Raw genomic sequence first — 20,627 nt, 5'->3', positions numbered from 1 at the left:
CACTGAGGCAGTTACAGCTGTTATGCATGTAGTGATATTTCCATTGGTCTTGTTTCCTTCCACTTTAGTCCTGCATGTTGGAGCTCAGAGCCTTTCACTGCACCCTGCAATCACACCTGCAATCCTGTACACTATTAAACGCTCTGAATCTGACTGGAGAGGACTGGAGAAAAGGAGTGGAGACAGAGGCTGTTCATATGAGGTACAGGTCAAAATATCACGCACTCATTGAGAAGGAGAGAGGAAGAGAAAGAGAGAGAAGGGATGAGAAGGGAACAGAGAATGAGAGAGAGAGAGAGAGAGAGAGAGAGAGAGAGAGAGAGTAGGAGAGAGAGAGAGAGAAAATGATTGCAAGAGAGGAGAAAGAGAGAGAGTGAAAGAGAGGAGATGGAGAGTGAAAGAGAGTGAAAGAGAGGAGATAGAGAGAGAAATAAAGAGGAAGAGAGAGAGAGAGAGAGAGAGAGAATGGAGGTCATTACGGGTCATTAATATTGGCCAGAGAGGCACCTTTTGTGGAAATTACTGTTCCTCCTCTCTGCCTCACTCCTCCCCTGGCCACTGGTGGGATCTTCCGCTCAATGGGAAACACATGCTAGGGCGCCAAGCCCGCTGCGTACAGACCCCGCTGGGGGAGCCTGTTCTGGGGGAAGCTCAGCGCCTGCCTCCCTGCACCATACTGGGGTACGTGTTTTGGGAAGAGAGGAGGGGAGACGGGGGGGGGGGGGGGCAGTGGGGGAGGTCAACGGTGCCATCATTTCTCATAGGGACTCAGATACAGGGGGAAATGGAGGTAGAGGGAGGGAGAGAGGGAGGGATAATCACCCCCTTCTCCCCTTTTACACCACTGTGAGTTGACAACTTGGTAACGAGAGAGAGAGATAGGAGAGAGAGAGATAGAGGAAGAGAAGATAGAGAGAGAGAGAGAGAAGACAGAGAGAGAGAGATAGGAGAGAGGGAGAGAGATGGAGGAAGAGAAGAGAGAGAGCGAGAGAGAGAGAGAGAGATGGAGGAAGAGAAGATAGAGAGAAGACAGAGAGAGAGAGAGAGAGAGAGAGAGAGAGAAGAGAGAGAGAGAAGAGAGAGAGAGAGAGAGAGAGAGAGAGAGAGAGAGAGAGGAGAGATCACACGTCACCAGAGCCTTTAACCCCCAACACACGTGAAAGCTAGATCCCGAAGGGATTGATTTATTCTCACCGCCGCCAAGGATTTAGTCACACACACACGAAAACACATGTATTCACGCAAACACTCACGCACACCTGGACAAAGATTCCATGCCTGTTGCCTGGGAACCAGTGTAAAGGAAACAGAGGGAAGCTATTGTTGTTTTTCCTCTCTAATAAAAATGTCAAAAAATTCACTGCTGTTGTTGCTCTCCCATCTCTGGCAGCTTTACCGGGAATGTTACCGTTCCTTAGCGTTCCTAACAGGAGACTGGAATGGCTGGCAGCTTTACCGGGAATGTTACCGTTCCTTAGCGTTCCCAACAGGAGACTGGAATGGGTGGTACTGTCAGAAGGAGGGGGTTAAGCTGAGGTCAATGCCTTGTCAAATGTAAACACATCCAGCAACGTACACAAATATCAAAGACAATAATCGATACGTACTGTTGAATGCTGTGAATTTCATTGCAACGTGCTTTAAATCAGGACACCCCTTCATATTAGTGGATCTGGCTATTTCAGCCACTCATGTTGCTGACAGGTGAATAGAATCGAGCACACAGCCATGCCATCTCCATAGACAAACATTGGGAGTAGAATGGCCTTACTGAAGAGCATAGTGCCTTTCAACGTGGCACCGTCATAGGATGTCACCTTTCCAACAGGTCAGATCTTCACATTTCTGCCCTGGTCAACTGTAAGTGCTGTTATTGTGGAAAAGTCTCGGAGCAACAACGGCCCAGCCGCAAAGTGGTAGGCCGCATAAGCTCACAGAATGGGACCGCCGAGTGCTGAAGCGCGTAGCTCGTAAAAATCGTCTGTCCTCAGTTGCAACACTCCACTACCGAGTTCCAAACTGCTTCTGGAAGCAACGTCAGCACAATAACTGTTCGTTGGGAGCTTCATGAAATGGGTTTCCATGGCCGAGCAGCCGCACACAAGCCTTAGATCACCATGTGCAATGCCAAGCGTCGGTTGGAGTGGTGTAAATCTCGGCTCCGTTGGACTCTGGAGCAGTGGAAACGTGTTCTCTGGAGTGATGAATCACGCTTCACCATCTGGCAGTCTGACGGATGAATCTGGGTTTGGTGGATACCAGGAGAACGCTACCTGCCCCAATGCATAGTGCCAACTGTAAAGTTTGGTGGAGGAATAATAATGGTCTGGGGCTGTTTTTCATGGTTCTGGCCCCTTAGTTCCAGCGAATGGAAATCTTAACGCTACAGCATACAATTACATTCTAGACGGTTCTGTGCTTCCAACTTTGTGGCAACAGTTTGGAGAAGGGCCTTTCCTGTTTCAGCATGACAATGCCCCCGTGCACAAAGCGAGGTCCATACAGAAATGGTTTGTCACCATTGGTGTGGAAGAACTTGACTGGCCTGCACAGAGCCCTGACCTCAACCCCATAGAACACCTTTGGGATGAATTGGAACGCCGACTGTTAGCCAGGCCTAATCGCCCCAACATCAGTGCCCGACCTCACTATAGCTCTTGTGGCCGAAAGGAAGCAAGTCCCCGGACAGGCTTCCAGACACTTGGCCTGGCTAGCAGGGGGCACCACGGAGAGGCTTCCAGACACTTGGCCTGGCTAGCAGGGAGCACCACGGACAGGCTTCCAGACACTTGGCCTGGCTGGCAGAGGGCACCACGGACAAGCCTCCAGACACTTGGCCTGGCTGGCAGGGGGCACCACGGACAAGCCTCCAGACACTTGGCCTGGCTGGTAGGGGGCACCACGGACAAGCTTCCAGACACTTGGCCTGGCTGGCAGGGGGCACCACGGACAGGCCTCCAGACACTTGGCCTGGCTAGCAGGGGGCACCACGGACAAGCTTCCAGACAGTTGGCCTGGCTGGCAGGGGGCACCACGTACAAGCCTCCAGACACTTGGCCTGGCTAGCAGGGGGCACCACGGACAAGCTTCCAGACACTTGGCCTGGCTAGCAGGGGGCACCACGGTCAAGCCTCCAGACACTTGGCCTGGCCAACTACCTGACCTCCAGACACTTGGCCTGGCTATCAGGGGGCACCACGTACAAGCCTCCAGTCACACTTGGCCTGGCTTGCAGGGGGCACCACGGACAAGCTAAGACGAGCACAGTGAACAGGGTGCAGGAGTAAGAGCCTTACGGTCTCTGAGATACTTTACTCAGGATTTAGATGGCTGTACTATACCGCAGGCTACAAATACAGCAGGCTACAACTCAGTGATGTAAGGGTCTGGTGACGGTGTGTGTTGTGTGTTGTGTGTATGGGTTGATTGTTTTAGGCTGAGCGGGTTTGGCTGAACGCTGGGGGGGAAAAAAAAGGAAATCCCTTGTTTGGGAAGCAGCCATGTTATTAAGAAGTGACTACTAACAGGTTGTTCTGTTGTGCTGCATGGTACAAGGTACAGTCAGGAGTTATATAATGCTGGTACGTCAAATTACGCTACAGTTATCAAACAGGTTGGTTAATTGACCGATCGATCGGTTGATTAATTGATAGATTTTTTTGTTTTACTCCTTAACTGGTTTATTGAGTGATTTATTTTACTCATTAACTCGTTTATTGATTGATTTATTTTACTCATTAACTGGTTTATTGATTGATTTATTTGACTCATTAACTGGTTTATTGATTGATTTATTTTTACTCATTAACTGGTTTATTGATTAATTGTATATTGAATGATTACATTGGTTGGGTTTATTGCATTTAACTGAAACAATGACCTGGATCAGATTTAATAATGTCATTAAACCATAGTAAAAATAGCCTTCATGTCAGTGTGTAAAACCTCTATGTCCTCTCAGTGTTTATTGGTCAATAATCTCTCTGCGTCCGGTTAACAGAAGGCAGGTTTTTTGCAGAACTACCTGACCACAAACATCAATAACTGACAGTTTTCACCCCCAACGTGTTTCAAAATCACTTACTGACTTAGTTTAGCAACATGTTGGTTGGGATTTCAAAAGGCATAGAGGGCAGTTAGTTGTACTACTGAGGTTATTGTGTTGCACATTAACGTATGGATCCAAATGGCACCCCCAGCTAGCACATTTGGTTCCTTGGATGTTGTGGAAATGTACGTTTTTGGTTCCCTGTGAGTTCTGGGAATGAATACATCATTTTCCTGACCGGTAAAAACAGAACGTTTTTTTTTAAACGTTCTGAGAACGGAAGTGAACTTGTTTGCTTGTCCTGGGAACATACATTTTTTTAGGTTGCATGGAGGTTCTGAGAATGTTTTACTCTGGTTCCAAGGTTCTGAGAATGTTTTACTCTGGTTCCAGGGAGGTTCTGAGAATGTTTTACTATGGTTCCAGGGAGGTTCTGAGAATGTTTTACTCTGGTTCCAGGGAGGTTCTGAGAATGTTTTACTATGGTTCCAGGGAGGTTCTGAGAATGTTTTACTCTGGTTCCAGGGAGGTTCTGAGAATGTTTTACTATGGTTCCAGGGAGGTTCTGAGAATGTTTTACTCTGGTTCCAGGGAGGTTCTGAGAATGTTTTACTATGGTTCCAGGGAGGTTCTGAGAATGTTTTACTATGGTTCCAGGGAGGTTCTGAGAATGTTTTACTCTGGTTCCAGGGAGGTTCTAAGAATGTTTTACTATGGTTCCAGGGAGGTTCTGAGAATGTGGAAATTATATTTTATTTGGAGTTTTTTTTTGTGCGATAACTTCCTTATAAAACTTTCCCAGAATGTTTCAGTAAGACTTAACAGCACTGCTAGCTTAGTTTGGGTTAACGGTTTTGAACTCCCAGCACAGATAGGACACATGGAAAATAATTTCCTGAGGCATTAATCATGCAAACACATGCATTCTTTTATTGTGACATGGTGTCACAGGGGTCATAAAAAATGGAGACCAAGACGCAGCGTGGATAGTGCTCATTTTCAAACTCTTTAATGAACACACTTGACAAAATAACAAAACGACCAAGACAGTCCCGTCAGGTACACTCAGACTAGAACGGAAAACAACTACCCACAAACCCCTAAAGGAAAAAACAGGCTGCCTAAGTATGGCTTCCAATCAGAGACAACGAAAGACACCTGCCTCTGATTGGAAACCATACGCGGCCAAAACATAGAAAACCAACACATAGAAATAGATAACTAGAACAAACACAGACAGAAACAGAAACCCCCAAAAACCTACAAAACAAACCCCTCCCCTCCCCCCGCCACGCCCCCCCCTCTGCCACGCCCTGACCATTCTACTATGGCAACTGACCCACTGGTCAGGACGTGACACACGGCATCAGTGAGATTCAAACCTATAATCTTGTGTTCTCTGTCCATGGAATTAGTCCACTGTGCCACCAGCATGGTGCTAGAGTGCCATGTTTTACATGGATACAAAACTGTTCAGTTTAGTCAATTCAAACAGACCCCCGTTTAAAAAAAAAAAAGTATTTTATTTCACCTTTATTTAACCAGGTAGGCCAGTTAAGAACAAGTTCTCATTTAAAACTGCGACCTGGGCCAAGATAAAGCAAAGCAGTGCGACACAAAACAACACAGAGTTACACATTGGAATAAACAAACGTACAGTCAACAACATAATGGAAAAGTCTATATGCAGTGTGTGCAAATGGAGTAAGGAGGTAAGGCAATAAATAGGCCAATAGTAGCGAAGTAATTACAATTTAGCAAATGAACACTGGAGTGATAGATGTGCAGATGATGATGATGTGCAAGTAGAAATACTGCTGTGCAAAAGAGCAAAAAACTAAATAAATTAAAAACAATATGGATGGGCTATTTCAAAGGAAACAAGCACTCATTTAACCTCATGTATGGCCAATTAGTGGGGACGGCCAACACACCTGAACACACTTCTTAAGAAGGTGAATATGGAGAGTTCTGTTGATGCTGACAGAACAGAATGTACAGGTTTTTAAATAACGTTCTTAGAACGTTCTCTGAACGTTATTAACGTTTAAAAAAAAAAAAAATGTATGGAACCTTTTCTTAACGTCCTCGGAACAATTTCAAAAACACATGACTTCAAATAGAACCATGAGGAAACCTGTAAGAAATGTTATTCTGAAGTATTGAAAATCCCACAGGAGAACGTTGTTTTATTAACGTTCTCTGAACTATTTGAGAACATTCCCAATGTCAAACCAGTTGGAGAACATTACCAAAAAAAAAATTACAATTAAATATAACCATATTTCAACTTTTACAAAAGGTTCTGTTAAAGTAATGAAACGCAAAAAAAAAATATATATATATTTTTTCCCCAGTTCCTTAAAGGTGCTGAGAATGTTCTCGAAGCCAAGCAACGATCCTGCAACATTCCCAGAAAGTTGTGGGAAGATGAACGCAAAAAAAACGGCTTATGGTTCATATTGTTTTAGTGTTTTCTTTAGAGTGCTGGATCCATCCAATGTCCCCAGAGTCCGTCTGTCCAGCCAGCCAAACATGCTGGATGTTCTTACAGTCATGGTCGGAAAAGCATAACTAGAGGTACCCTTGAACCAACGTTTAAACCCTGGGATTGGTTTCAGATGGAGGTTTTGATACGCAAAGCTAAGAACAGACGTTTCAACTTCCAAAACCTAAAGCCCCAAAACAACCTAGATGGTATGTGGTCACCTCTCTCCCAGGCTGAGGATCTACTTTCTACTATAGATGGTATGTGGTCACCTCTCTCCCTGTTATACCAGGCTGAGGATCTACTTTCTACTATAGATGGTATGTGGTCACCTCTCTCCCAGGCTGAGGATCTACTTTCTACTATAGATGGTATGTGGTCACCTCTCTCCCAGGCTGAGGATCTACTTTCTACTATAGATGGTATGTGGTCACCTCTCTCCCTGTTATACCAGGCTGAGGATCTACTTTCTACTATAGATGGTATGTGGTCACCTCTCTCCCTGTTTAACCAGGCTGAGGATCTACTTTCTACTATTGATGGTATGTGGTCACCTCTCTCTCTGTGTTATACCAGGCTGAGGATCTACTTTCTACTATAGATGGTATTTATTTAACAAGGCAAGTCAGTTAGGAACAAATTCTTATTTTCAGTGACGGCCTTCAGGGGTAGAACGACAGAGTTGTACCTTGTCAGCTCAGGGGATTTGAACTTGCAACCTTTCGGTTAACTAGTCCAACGCTCTAACCACTAGGCTACGCTGCCACCCCTGCTATGTGGTAACCTCTCTGCCTGTTTTACCATGCATGCCCTGAGTCTCTGCTCTACTTCAGTGCACCACCTCCTCTCTCTCTCTGCCTCCTCTTCTCTCCTCCTCTCCACTTTTCCTCCTCTGTTCTCCTGTTTCTTCTCCGCGGTTCCCAACATCGTTTTTTTGTGTGATTCTGTTATAAGAGAGAGAGAGAGAGAGAGAGAGAGAGAGAGAGAGAGAGAGAGAGAGAGAGAGAGAGAGAGAGAGAGAGAGAGAGAGAGAGAGAGAGAGGGGGCATCGAGGAGAGAGAGAGAGAGAGAGAGAGAAGAGAGAGAGAGAGCAGAGATCATCTGAGGAGAGAGAGAGAGAGAGAGAGAGCAGGGATCATCTGAGGAGAGAGAGACAGAGAGAGAGAGAGAGGGAGCAGGGGTCATCTGAGGAGAGAGAGAGAGAGAGAGAGAGAGAGAAGAGAGAGAGAGAGCAGAGATCATCTGAGGAGAGAGAGAGAGAGAGAGAGAGAGAGAGAGAGAGAGAGAGCAGGGATCATCTGAGGAGAGAGAGAGAGAGAGAGAGAGAGGAGAGAGAGAGAGAGCAGGGATCATCTGAGGAGAGAGAGAGAGACAGAGAGAGAGAGAGGGAGCAGGGGTCATCTGAGGAGAGAGAGAGAGAGAAAAGAGAGAGAGAGCAGGGATCATCTGAGGAGAGAGAGAGAGAGAGAGAGAGAGAGAGAGAGAGAGAGAGAGAGAGAGAGATCAGGGATCATCTGAGAGAGAGAGAGAGAGAGAGAGAGAGAGAGAGAGAGAGAGAGAGAGAGAGAGAGAGAGATCAGGGATCAACTGAGGAGGAGAGGTTTGCCAGCAGCAGCAGCAGGTCTGTGATCAGGGCCTGTAATCTCAAATAGTCTCAGAGTAGAGGAGCGGATCAAGTCCGGTCCTGGAGGGAACATTCACTTCTGGTTTTTATTCTCTCCTTCTAATCAACTCTCTTGATTCAGACCTGTGACGCTAATAATAAGCGGCATTTACACAGGCAGTCAAATTCAGATACTTTTTTCACGCCCATTTACATCAGGTAACAACTTACCGACTGGGCACAAACGACAATTCCACTTCTATTCCACGTTGGTATAACATAATATCATTGAAATGACATGGAAACAAGGTTGATTCGACCAGTTTGTGCCCAGTGGATAAATATCACAAAAAAAAAAAATCCGATCAAATAAGCCTCATTTAGCAGTTAAATGTTTTGTTTACCAAATTCAACACTTTTTCATTGACCTCCATACAAAAATTCCTCATTTCCTGCTCTTATTTTCATGGACAGATTTTGGGAGGAGCAAACTCTCTTCCTCTTTGGGTGACTGGGCTCTCTGGCCAATCAGTGACATCAATCAATTAACTACCTCATAGAAAAGAAAACGAACAGTACTGTTGTACTGTTGAATACCCCAGGAGGGATGAGGGTCGCTGTTGAATACCCCTGGAGGGATGAGGGTCGCTGTTGAATACCCCTGGAGGGATGAGGGTAGCTGTTGAATACCCCTGGAGGGATGAGAGTAGCTGTTACTGTTGAATACCCCTGGAGGGATGAGAGTAGCTGTTACTGTTGAATACCCCTGGAGGGATGAGGGTAGCTGGTACTGTTGAATACCCCTGGAGGGATGAGGGTCGCTGTTGAATACCCCTGGAGGGATGAGGGTAGCTGTTGAATACCCCTGGAGGGATGAGGGTAGCTGTTGAATGCCCCTGGAGGGATGAGGGTAGCTGTTAATGTTGAATACCCCTGGAGGGATGAGGGTAGCTGTTACTGTTGAATACCCCTGGAGGGATGAGGGTAGCTGTTGAATACCCCTGGAGGGATGAAGGGAGCTGTTACTGTTGAATACCCCTGGAGGGATGAGGGTAGCTGTTACTGTTGAATACCCCTGGAGGGATGAGGGTAGCTGTTGGATACCCCTGGAGGGATGAGGGTCGCTGTTAATGTTGAATACCCCTGGAGGGATGAGGGTAGCTGTTGAATACCCGAGGAGGGATGAGGGTCGCTGTTGAATACCCCTGGAGGGATGAGGGTAGCTGTTAATGTTGAATACCCCTGGAGGGATGGGGGTCGCTGTTGAATACCCCTGGAGGGATGAGGGTAGCTGTTGAATACCCCAGGAGGGATGAGGGTAGCTGTTACTGTTGAATACCCCTGGAGGGATGGGGGTAGCTGTTACTGTTGAATACCCCTGGAGGGATGGGGGTCGCTGTTACTGTTGAATACCTCTGGAGGGATGAGGTTCACTGTTGAATACCCCTGGAGGGATGAGGGTCACTGTTACTGTTGAATACCCCTGGAGGGATGAGAGTAGCTGTTACTGTTGAATACCCCTGGAGGGATGAGGGTAGCTGGTACTGTTGAATACCCCTGGAGGGATGAGGGTCGCTGTTACTGTTGAATACCCATGGAGGGATGAGGGTAGCTGTTGAATACCCCTGGAGGGATGAGGGTCACTGTTACTGTTGAATACCCCTGGAGGGATGAGAGTAGCTGTTACTGTTGAATACCCCTGGAGGGATGAGGGTAGCTGGTACTGTTGAATACCTCTGGAGGGATGAGGTTCACTGTTGAATACCCCTGGAGGGATGAGGGTAGCTGTTACTGTTGAATACCCCTGGAGGGATGAGGGTAGCTGGTACTGTTGAATACCCCTGGAGGGATGAGAGTAGCTGTTGAATACCCCTGGAGGGATGAGGGTCGCTGTTGAATACCCCTGGAGGGATGAGGGTAGCTGGTACTGTTGAATACCCCTGGAGGGATGAGGGTAGCTGTTGAATACCCCTGGAGGGATGAGGGTAGCTGGTGAATACCCCTGGAGGGATGAGGGTAGCTGTTAATGTTGAATACCCCTGGAGGGATGAGGGTAGCTGTTGGATACCCCTGGAGGGATGAGGGTCACTGTTACTGTTGAATACCCCTGGAGGGATGAGGGTAGCTGTTAATGTTGAATATCCCTGGAGGGATGAGGGTAGCTGTTTCTGTTGAATACCCCTGGAGGGATGGGGGTAGCTGTTGAATACCCCTGGAGGGATGAGGGTAGCTGTTAAATATCCCTGGAGGGATGAGGGTAGCTGTTACTGTTGAATACCCCTGGAGGGATGAAGGGAGCTGTTACTGTTGAATACCCCAGGAGGGATGAGGGTAGCTGGTACTGTTGAATACCTCTGGAGGGATGAGGTTCACTGTTGAATACCCCTGGAGGGATGAGGGTCACTGTTACTGTTGAATACCCATGGAGGGATGAGGGTAGCTGTTACTGTTGAATACCCCTGGAGGGATGAGGGTAGCTGTTGAATACCCCTGGAGGGATGAGGGTAGCTGTTGAATACCCCTGGAGGGATGAGGGTCACTGTTACTGTTGAATACCCCTGGAGGGATGGGGGTAGCTGTTGAATACCCCTGGAGGGATGAGGGTAGCTGTTGAATACCCCTGGAGGGATGAAGGGAGCTGTTACTGTTGAATACCCCTGGAGGGATGAGGGTAGCTGTTGGATACCCCTGGAGGGATGAGGGTCACTGTTCCTGTTGAATACCCCTGGAGGGATGAGGGTAGCTGTTACTGTTGAATACCCCTGGAGGGATGAGGGTAGCTGTTGAATACCCCTGGAGGGATGAGGGTCGCTGTTGAATACCCCTGGAGGGATGAAGGGAGCTGTTACTGTTGAATACCCCTGGAGGGATGAGGGTAGCTGTTGAATACCCCTGGAGGGTGGATGTTACTGTTGAATACCCCTCCATCCTACCTCCCCCCTCCCCCCCTCCCCCTTCCTCCTACCTCCCCCTCCTTCCAACCCCTCCCTCCCTCCCTCCCTCCCTCCCTCCCTCCCTCCCTCCCTCCCTCCCTCCCTCCCTCCCTTCTTTAATTAAAGATGTGTTACCAACCCTATGAATCTCCGTCTCTCTCCCTCTCTCTCTGTTATGACAGGCTAATTACTACTCGAGAACAGGGACGCTACTTGGACCCGTACCAATGTGCTTCTGGTTAAATACCATATAGGCTGTATGTTAAACAGCATGCTAGTCCCTAAACAGTGCACTACCTCTGACCAGAGCCCTACGGGGAAACAGGGTGCCTATTGGGACGCGAACAATACATGTCTTCTTTTCTTTTTTTTTACCGATTAAATCCCCTCGCTGAGATCAAAGGAGATGATTTTGACTCCGACGATGCTAATTGATCTGTTCAGTCGATGGTTCTGTAAAGAGACAGTACTGATCCTCCATGAGGGTTTTGGTTGGATCAAATGTTTTAGGTTACGAAGGGGTAATACAAACCCACCAGTCTTTTTTACGAGCCAGAGATTTGTGATGTTGTGAATGTAGTGAGGCTGTTCGCTGTGATGAAAAAAAACCTCTCTGTTATTTTCGGGTTCAAATGTCTCAGTTAAATTTGTTCCCTGACTTTGCTGTCGTCATTGAAGGAAAATAACTTGGAGGCACTAAACAACTCTACACACACACACACACACACACACACACACACACACAAATGTGACAATCTGAGGGTAACCTCGGCTGTCTCGTCCTGACCATAGTGAGTTGTTATTTTCTAGAGTAGGTCAGGGCGTGACAGGGGTGTTTGTCTCTGTTTTGTATTTCTATGTTCAGTTTCTAGTTTTGTATTTCTATGTTCAGTTTCTAGTTTGGCATGACCTCCAATTAGAGGCAGCTGGTTGTCGTTGTCTCTAATTGGAGGCCATACTTAAAGTTAATGTTTGTCCACACCTGTTTTTGTGGGTGATTAATTTTTGAGTAGTGTGTTTTCCTCTCTGCGTCACGGTTTGTTGTTTTTGTGTATTCAAGTATTTAGTGTATTGCATTTAGTTTCACGGTAAATAAATTATGTGGAACTACGAACACGCTGCATTTTGGTCCGCTCCTTTGAACAGCCGTGACACAGTGGATCTAATGTCCTGAACACAGATCAACGTGACAATCCGAGGGTATAACCTCGGTGGATCTAATGTCCTGAACACAGCTCAACGTGACAATCCGAGGGTATAACCTCGGTGGATCTAATGTCCTGAACACAGATCAACGTGACAATCCGAGGGTATAACCTCGGTGGATCTAATGTCCTGAACACAGATCAACGTGACAATCCGAGGGTATAACCTCGGTGGATCTAATGTCCTGAACACAGATCAACGTGACAATCTGAGAGGTAACCTAGGTGGACCTAATCTCCTTATTGCCAGCCTGGCCTGCAGCCTGACGGTCGGTCAGGAGATCTAGGATTATCCTTCACCTCCTGGCATGGGCTGCTTCCTAAATGGACCCCTTGTCCCTATTTAGTGCACCACATTTGACCAGAGCCCATAGAGATGCAGAATCTGGCCTGGGCTGGGAGATAGGATCTGGCCTGGGCTGGGAGATAGGATCTGGCCTGGGCCTTGGGAGATAGGATCTGGCCTGGGCTGGGAGATAGGATCTGGCCTGGGCTGGGAGATAGGATCTGGCCTGGGCTGGGAGATAGGATCTGGCCTGGGCCTTGGGAGATAGGATCTGGCCTGGGCTGGGAGATAGGATCTGGCCTGGGCCTTGGGAGATAGGATCTGGCCTGGGCCTTGGGAGATAGGATCTGGCCTGGGCCTTGGGAGATAGGATCTGGCCTGGGCTGGGAGATAGGATCTGGCCTGGGCTGGGAGATAGGATCTGGCCTGGGCTGGGAGATAGGATCTGGCCTGGGCTGGGAGATAGGATCTGGCCTGGGCTGGGAGATAGGATCTGGCCTGGGCTGGGGAGATAGGATCTGGCCTGGGCTGGGGAGATAGGATCTGGCCTGGGCTGGGGAGATAGGATCTGGCCTGGGCTGGGGAGATAGGATCTGGCCTGGGCTGGGGAGATAGGATCTGGCCTGGGCTGGGAGATAGGATCTGGCCTGGGCTGGGAGATAGGATCTGGCCTGGGCTGGGAGATAGGATCTGGCCTGGGCTGGGAGATAGGATCTGGTCTGGGCTGGGAGATAGGATCTGGTCTGGGCTGGGAGATAGGATCTGGCCTGGGCTGGGAGATAGGATCTGGCCTGGGCTGGGAGATAGGATCTGGTCTGGGCTGGGAGATAGGATCTGGTCTGGGCTGGGAGATAGGATCTGGTCTGGGCTGGGAGATAGGATCTGGTCTGGGCTGGGAGATAGGATCTGGCCTGGGCTGGGAGATAGGATCTAACCTGGGCTAGGAGATAGGATCTGGCCTGGGCTGGGAGATAGGATCTGGACTGGGCTAGGAGATAGGCTCTAACCTGGGCTAGGAGATAGGATCTAACCTGGGCTAGGAGATAGGATCTGGCCTGGGCTGGGAGCTAGGATCTGGCCTGGACAAAGAGGTAGGATCTAACCTGGGCTAGGAGATAGGATCTGGACTGGGCTAGGAGATAGGATCTAACCTGGGCTGGGATATAGGATCTGGCCTGGGCTAGGAGATAGGATCTAACCTAGGCTAGGAGATAGGATCTGGCCTGGGCTGGGAGATAGGATCTGGACTGGGCTAGGAGATAGGATCTAACCTGGGCTAGGAGATAGGATCTGGACTGGGCTAGGAGATAGGAGATAGGATCTGGACTGGGCTAGGAGATAGGATCTAACCTGGGCTAGGAGATAGAATCTGGCCTGGGCTGGGAGATAGGATCTGGCCTGGGCTAGGAGATAGGATCTGGCCTGGGAGATATGATCTGGCCTGGGCTGGGAGATAGGATCTGGTCTGGGCTAGGAGATAGGATCTGGTCTGGGCTGGGAGATAGGATCTGGCCTGGGCTGGGAGATAGGATCTGGCCTGGGAGATAGGATCTGGCCTGGGCTGGGAGATAGGATCTGGCCTGGGCTGGGAGATAGGATCTGGCCTGGGCTGGGAGATAGGATCTGGCCTGGGCTGGGAGATAGGATCTGGCCTGGGCTGGGAGCTGGGAGATAGGATCTGGCCTTGGCTAGGAGATAGGATCTAACCTGGGCTGGGAGATAGGATCTGGCCTGGGCTGGGAGCTGGGAGATAGGATCTGGCCTGGACTAGGAGATAGGATCTGGCCTGGACTAGGAGATAGGATCTGACCTGGGCTAGGAGATAGGATCTGGCCTGGACTAGGAGATAGGATCTGACCTGGGCTAGGAGATAGGATCTGGCCTTGGCTAGGAGATAGGATCTGGCCTGGGCTGGGAGCTGGGAGATAGGATCTGGCCTGGGCTGGGAGCTGGGAGATAGGATCTGACCTGGGCTAGGAGATAGGATCTGGCCTTGGCTAGGAGATAGGATCTGGGCTAGGAGATAGGATCTGACCTGGGCTAGGAGATAGGATCTGGCCTGGGCCTTGGGAGGAGAAGGAAGGACATGGAATACTTACTGCCAACTTGGTGGAAGGTGCTGTCTGCCTGGTGTTACCCTGTGTGCTTAATGTTTCAACTCGAGGGGGTGAGAGAAATGTTCCGCCAACCTTAGTGCTCTGTATTTCTCTGTGTTGTGGAAAGCCTCTGTATTTCTCTGTGTTGTGGAAAGCCTCTGTATTTCTCTGTGTTGTGGAAAGCCTCTGTATTTCTCCGTGTTGTGGAAAGCCTCTGTATTTCTCTTTGTTGTGGAAAGCCTCTGTATTTCTCTGTGTTGTGGAAAGCCTCTGTATTTCTCTGTGTTGTGGAAAGCCTCTGTATTTCTCTGCTGCTCCTCTTATATCTTGTCGCTGCAGCGTAACCGAACAGCATCCTAAAGAGTTATAGCCCTGTTTTATCACTATGGTAAACAACGTCTCCTCTATAATGGGTTTTATCAGGACTTTCTCAGCTCCGGTGTCAATACCCCTGAAAGTTGAGATAATGTTTGAATTATGGAAAGTGCACTAAGTACATTTATCTACAATCCAATGTACATTTATCTGGACTGTAAAAACAAAAAAAAAACGCAATGCCATTTACAGTAAACTATTGTGTAGACTAGATTATCACTGTATTGTGACAAAAAAACACGTCGGACAAGTTCAAAAGTTAAACATTTATAATTTATGTGCATTTGTGCTTTTAGTGCGGGGTTTTTTTTTTTTGGAAGTAAAAACCAAGCAATTGTTGTGGCCAAAATGTCTCGATGGAAAACTTTGAGCGACGAAACAGAACTGCCTTGTGAATCAGCACAATGTTTCTGGTCTTGTTATTGGGAAGTGGTTGGAAGTTCCTCTTTCGTGTGTCCGTCACACAGAGGAGAGGACAAACAAGACTCGCAGTCTTGTGATGAATTGGTAGAGAGCACGAAGGTGGGACTAGACTTCCTGTCAGTATCTTACTGCTGCAGCACGGGGTTAAAGAGACTAGACTTCCTGTCAGTATGTTACTGCTGCAGCACGGGGTTAAAGAGACTAGACTTCCTGTCAGTATGTTACTGCTGCAGCACGAAGGTTAGAGACTAGACTTCCTGTCAGTATGTTACTGCTGCAGCACGGGGTTAGAGACTTCCTGTCAGTATGTTACTGCTGCAGCACGGGGTTAGAGACTAGACTTCCTGTCAGTATCTTACTGCTGCAGCACGAAGGTTAGAGACTAGACTTCCTGTCAGTATGTTACTGCTGCAGCACGAAGGTTAGAGACTAGACTTCCTGTCAGTATGTTACTGCTGCAGCACGGGGTTAGAGACTAGACATCCTGCCAGTATGTTACTGCTGCAGCACGGGGTTAGAGACATCCTGCCAGTATGTTACTGCTGCAACACGGGGTTAAAGACATCCTGTCAGTATCTTACTGCTGCAGCACGGGGTTAAAGACATCCTGCCAGTATGTTACTGCTGCAACACGGGGTTAAAGACTTCCTGTCAGTATCTTACTGCTGCAACACAGGGTTAGAGACTAGACATCCTGTCAGTATCTTACTGCTGCAGCACGAAGGTTAGAGACTAGACTTCCTGTCAGTATGTTACTGCTGCAACACGGGGTTAGAGACATCCTGCCAGTATGTTACTGCTGCAGCACAGGGTTAAAGACTAGACATCCTAGTAGTATGTTACTGCTGCAACACGGGGTTAGAGACTAGACATCCTGCCAGTATCTTACCGCTGCAACACGGGGTTAGAGACTAGACATCCTGTCAGTATGTTACTGCTGCAGCACGGGGTTAGAGACTAGACTTCCTGTCAGTATCTTACTGCTGCAGCACGGGATTAGAGACTAGACATCCTGTCAGTATGTTACTGCTGCAACACGAAGTTTAGAGACTAGACTTCATGTCAGTATGTTACTGCTGCAGCACGGGGTTAGAGACTAGACTTCCTGTCAGTATCTTACTGCTGCAGCACGGGGTTAGAGACTAGACATCCTGCCAGTATCTTACTGCTGCAGCACGGGGTTAGAGACTAGACTTCCTGTCAGTATCTTACTGCTGCAGCACGGGGTTAGAGACTAGACATCCTGTCAGTATGTTACTGCTGCAACACGAAGTTTAGAGACTAGACTTCCTGTCAGTATGTTACTGCTGCAGCACGGGGTTAGAGACTTCCTGTCAGTATGTTACTGCTGCAGAACGAAGGTTAGAGACTAGACTTCCTGTCAGTATGTTACTGCTGCAGCACGGGGTTAGAGACTAGACTTCCTGTCAGTATCTTACTGCTGCAACACGGGGTTAGAGACTTCCTGTCAGTATCTTACTGCTGCAGCACGGGGTTAGAGACATCCTGCCAGTATGTTACTGCTGCAACACGGGGTTAAAGACATCCTGTCAGTATCTTACTGCTGCAGCACGGGGTTAGAGACTAGACATCCTGCCAGTATCTTACTGCTGCAACACGGGGTAAAAGACTAGACATCCTGTCAGTATCTTACTGCTGCAACACGGGGTTAGAGACTAGACTTCCTGTCAGTATCTTACTGCTGCAGCACGGGGTTAGAGACTAGACTTCCTGTCAGTATGTTACTGCTGCAACACGGGGTTAGAGACTTTCTGTCAGTATCTTACTGCTGCAGCACGTGGTTAGAGACTTCCTGTCAGTATGTTACTGCTGCAACACGGGGTTAGAGACTAGACATCCTGTCAGTATGTTACTGCTGCAACACGGGGTTAGAGACTTCCTGTCAGTATCTTACTGCTGCAGCACGGGGTTAGAGACTTCCTGTCAGTATGTTACTGCTGCAACACGGGGTTAGAGACTAGACATCCTGCCAGTATGTTACTGCTGCAGCACGGGGTTAGAGACTAGACTTCCTGTCAGTATGTTACTGCTGCAGCACGGGGTTAGAGACTAGACATCCTGCCAGTATCTTACTGCTGCAACACGGGGTAAAAGACTAGACATCCTGTCAGTATCTTACTGCTGCAACACGGGGTTAGAGACTAGACTTCCTGTCAGTATCTTACTGCTGCAGCACGGGGTTAGAGACTAGACTTCCTGTCAGTATGTTACTGCTGCAACACGGGGTTAGAGACTTTCTGTCAGTATCTTACTGCTGCAGCACGGGGTTAGAGACTTCCTGTCAGTATGTTACTGCTGCAACACGGGGTTAGAGACTAGACATCCTGTCAGTATGTTACTGCTGCAACACGGGGTTAGAGACTTCCTGTCAGTATCTTACTGCTGCAGCACGGGGTTAGAGACTTCCTGTCAGTATGTTACTGCTGCAACACGGGGTTAGAGACTAGACATCCTGCCAGTATGTTACTGCTGCAGCACGGGGTTAGAGACTAGACTTCCTGTCAGTATGTTACTGCTGCAGCACGGGGTTAGAGACTTCCTGTCAGTATCTTACTGCTGCAACACGAAGGTTAGAGACTAGACTTCCTGTCAGTATGTTACTGCTGCAGCACGGGGTTAGAGACTTCCTGTCAGTATGTTACTGCTGCAACACGGGGTTAGAGACTTCCTGTCAGTATGTTACTGCTGCAACACGGGGTTAGAGACTTCCTGTCAGTATGTTACTGCTGCAACACGGGGTTAGAGACTTCCTGTCAGTATCTTACTGCTGCAGCACGGGGTTAGAGACTTCCTGTCAGTATCTTACTGCTGCAACACGAAGGTTAGAGACTAGACTTCCTGTCAGTATGTTACTGCTGCAACACGGGGTTAGAGACTAGACTTCCTGTCAGTATGTTACTGCTGCAGCACGGGGTTAGAGACATCCTGTCAGTATGTTACTGCTGCAGCACGGGGTTAGAGACTTCCTGTCAGTATGTTACTGCTGCAGCACGGGGTTAGAGACTAGACTTCCTGTCAGTATGTTCCTGCTGCAGCACGGGGTTAGAGACTAGACTTCCTGTCAGTATGTTACTGCTGCAACACGGGGTTGGAGACATCCTGTCAGCATGTTACTGCTGCAGCACGGGGTTAGAGACTTCCTGTCAGTATCTTACTGCTGCAACACGGGGTTAGAGACTTCCTGTCAGTATCTTACTGCTGCAGCACGGGGTTAGAGACTTCCTGTCAGTATGTTCCTGCTGCAACACGGGGTTAGAGACTTCCTGTCAGTATGTTACTGCTGCAACACGGGGTTAGAGACATCCTGTCAGCATGTTACTGCTGCAGCACGGGGTTAGAGACTTCCTGTCAGTATCTTACTGCTGCAACACGGGGTTAGAGACTTCCTGTCAGTATGTTCCTGCTGCAACACGGGGTTAGAGACTTCCTGTCAGTATGTTACTGCTGCAACACGGGGTTAGAGACTTCCTGTCAGTATGTTCCTGCTGCAACACGGGGTTAGAGACTTCCTGTCAGTATGTTCCTGCTGCAACACGGGGTTAGAGACTTCCTGTCAGTATGTTCCTGCTGCAACACGGGGTTAGAGACTAGACTTCCTGTCAGTATGTTACTGCTGCAACACGGGGTTAGAGACTTCCTGTCAGTATGTTCCTGCTGCAACACGGGGTTAGAGACTAGACTTCCTGTCAGTATGTTACTGCTGCAACACGGGGTTAGAGACTTCCTGTCAGTATGTTCCTGCTGCAACACGGGGTTAGAGACTTCCTGTCAGTATGTTCCTGCTGCAACACGGGGTTAGAGACTTCCTGTCAGTATGTTCCTGCTGCAACACGGGGTTAGAGACTTCCTGTCAGTATGTTCCTGCTGCAACACGGGGTTAGAGACTTCCTGTCAGTATCTTACTGCTGCAACACGGGGTTAGAGACTTCCTGTCAGTATGTTCCTGCTGCAGCACGGGGTTAGAGACTTCCTGTCAGTATGTTCCTGCTGCAACACGGGGTTAGAGACTTCCTGTCAGTATGTTCCTGCTGCAACACGGGGTTAGAGACTTCCTGTCAGTATGTTCCTGCTGCAACACGGGGTTAGAGACTTCCTGTCAGTATGTTACTGCTGCAGCACGGGGTTAGAGACATCCTGTCAGTATGTTCCTGCTGCAGCACGGGGTTAGAGACTTCCTGTCAGTATGTTCCTGCTGCAACACGGGGTTAGAGACTTCCTGTCAGTATGTTCCTGCTGCAACACGGGGTTAGAGACTTCCTGTCAGTATGTTCCTGCTGCAGCACGGGGTTAGAGACTTCCTGTCAGTATGTTCCTGCTGCAACACGGGGTTAGAGACTTCCTGTCAGTATGTTCCTGCTGCAACACGGGGTTAGAGAAGACTTCCTGTCAGTATGTTCCTGCTGCAACACGGGGTTAGAGACTTCCTGTCAGTATGTTACTGCTGCAGCACGGGGTTAGAGACATCCTGTCAGTATGTTCCTGCTGCAGCACGGGGTTAGAGACTTCCTGTCAGTATGTTCCTGCTGCAACACGGGGTTAGAGACTTCCTGTCAGTATGTTCCTGCTGCAACACGGGGTTAGAGACTTCCTGTCAGTATGTTCCTGCTGCAACACGGGGTTAGAGACTTCCTGTCAGTATGTTCCTGCTGCAACACGGGGTTAGAGACTAGACTTCCTGTCAGTATGTTCCTGCTGCAACACGGGGTTAGAGACTTCCTGTCAGTATGTTCCTGCTGCAACACGGGGTTAGAGACTTCCTGTCAGTATGTTCCTGCTGCAACACGGGGTTCAGCTGTTAAACAAACGCTTTGTGATTTTGGCCAAGAGGCTCTATGCTAGTAGATACCCATGGACTTCCAGTCATTACGCTAATGCTAGTTAGCGTTGACTGGCAAAATTACCTCTAACTTCCTTCGTACTGGACACGGAGACATAAAAAATGGTATCCACAAGTTAATCTGAACACTGAGGAAGTCGATAAAGTGCCTCGCTGTAAAAAATCCAGAAGTGTCCATTTAAACAAAACTGGACAAAGCAGAACTGGACAAAGCAGAACTGGACAAAGCAAAACAAGTCTGGGGGAAAAAAAGCCTATTAGGGCTCTGGTAAAACATAGTGCACTTTAAAGGGAATAGGGTACCATTTGGGA

The sequence above is a fragment of the Salmo salar genome, chromosome ssa26 (genome assembly GCF_905237065.1).
Source record: "Salmo salar chromosome ssa26, Ssal_v3.1, whole genome shotgun sequence".
In the NCBI taxonomy this organism is placed as follows: Eukaryota; Metazoa; Chordata; class Actinopteri; order Salmoniformes; family Salmonidae; genus Salmo; species Salmo salar.
This window is presented reverse-complemented; position numbering follows the sequence as displayed.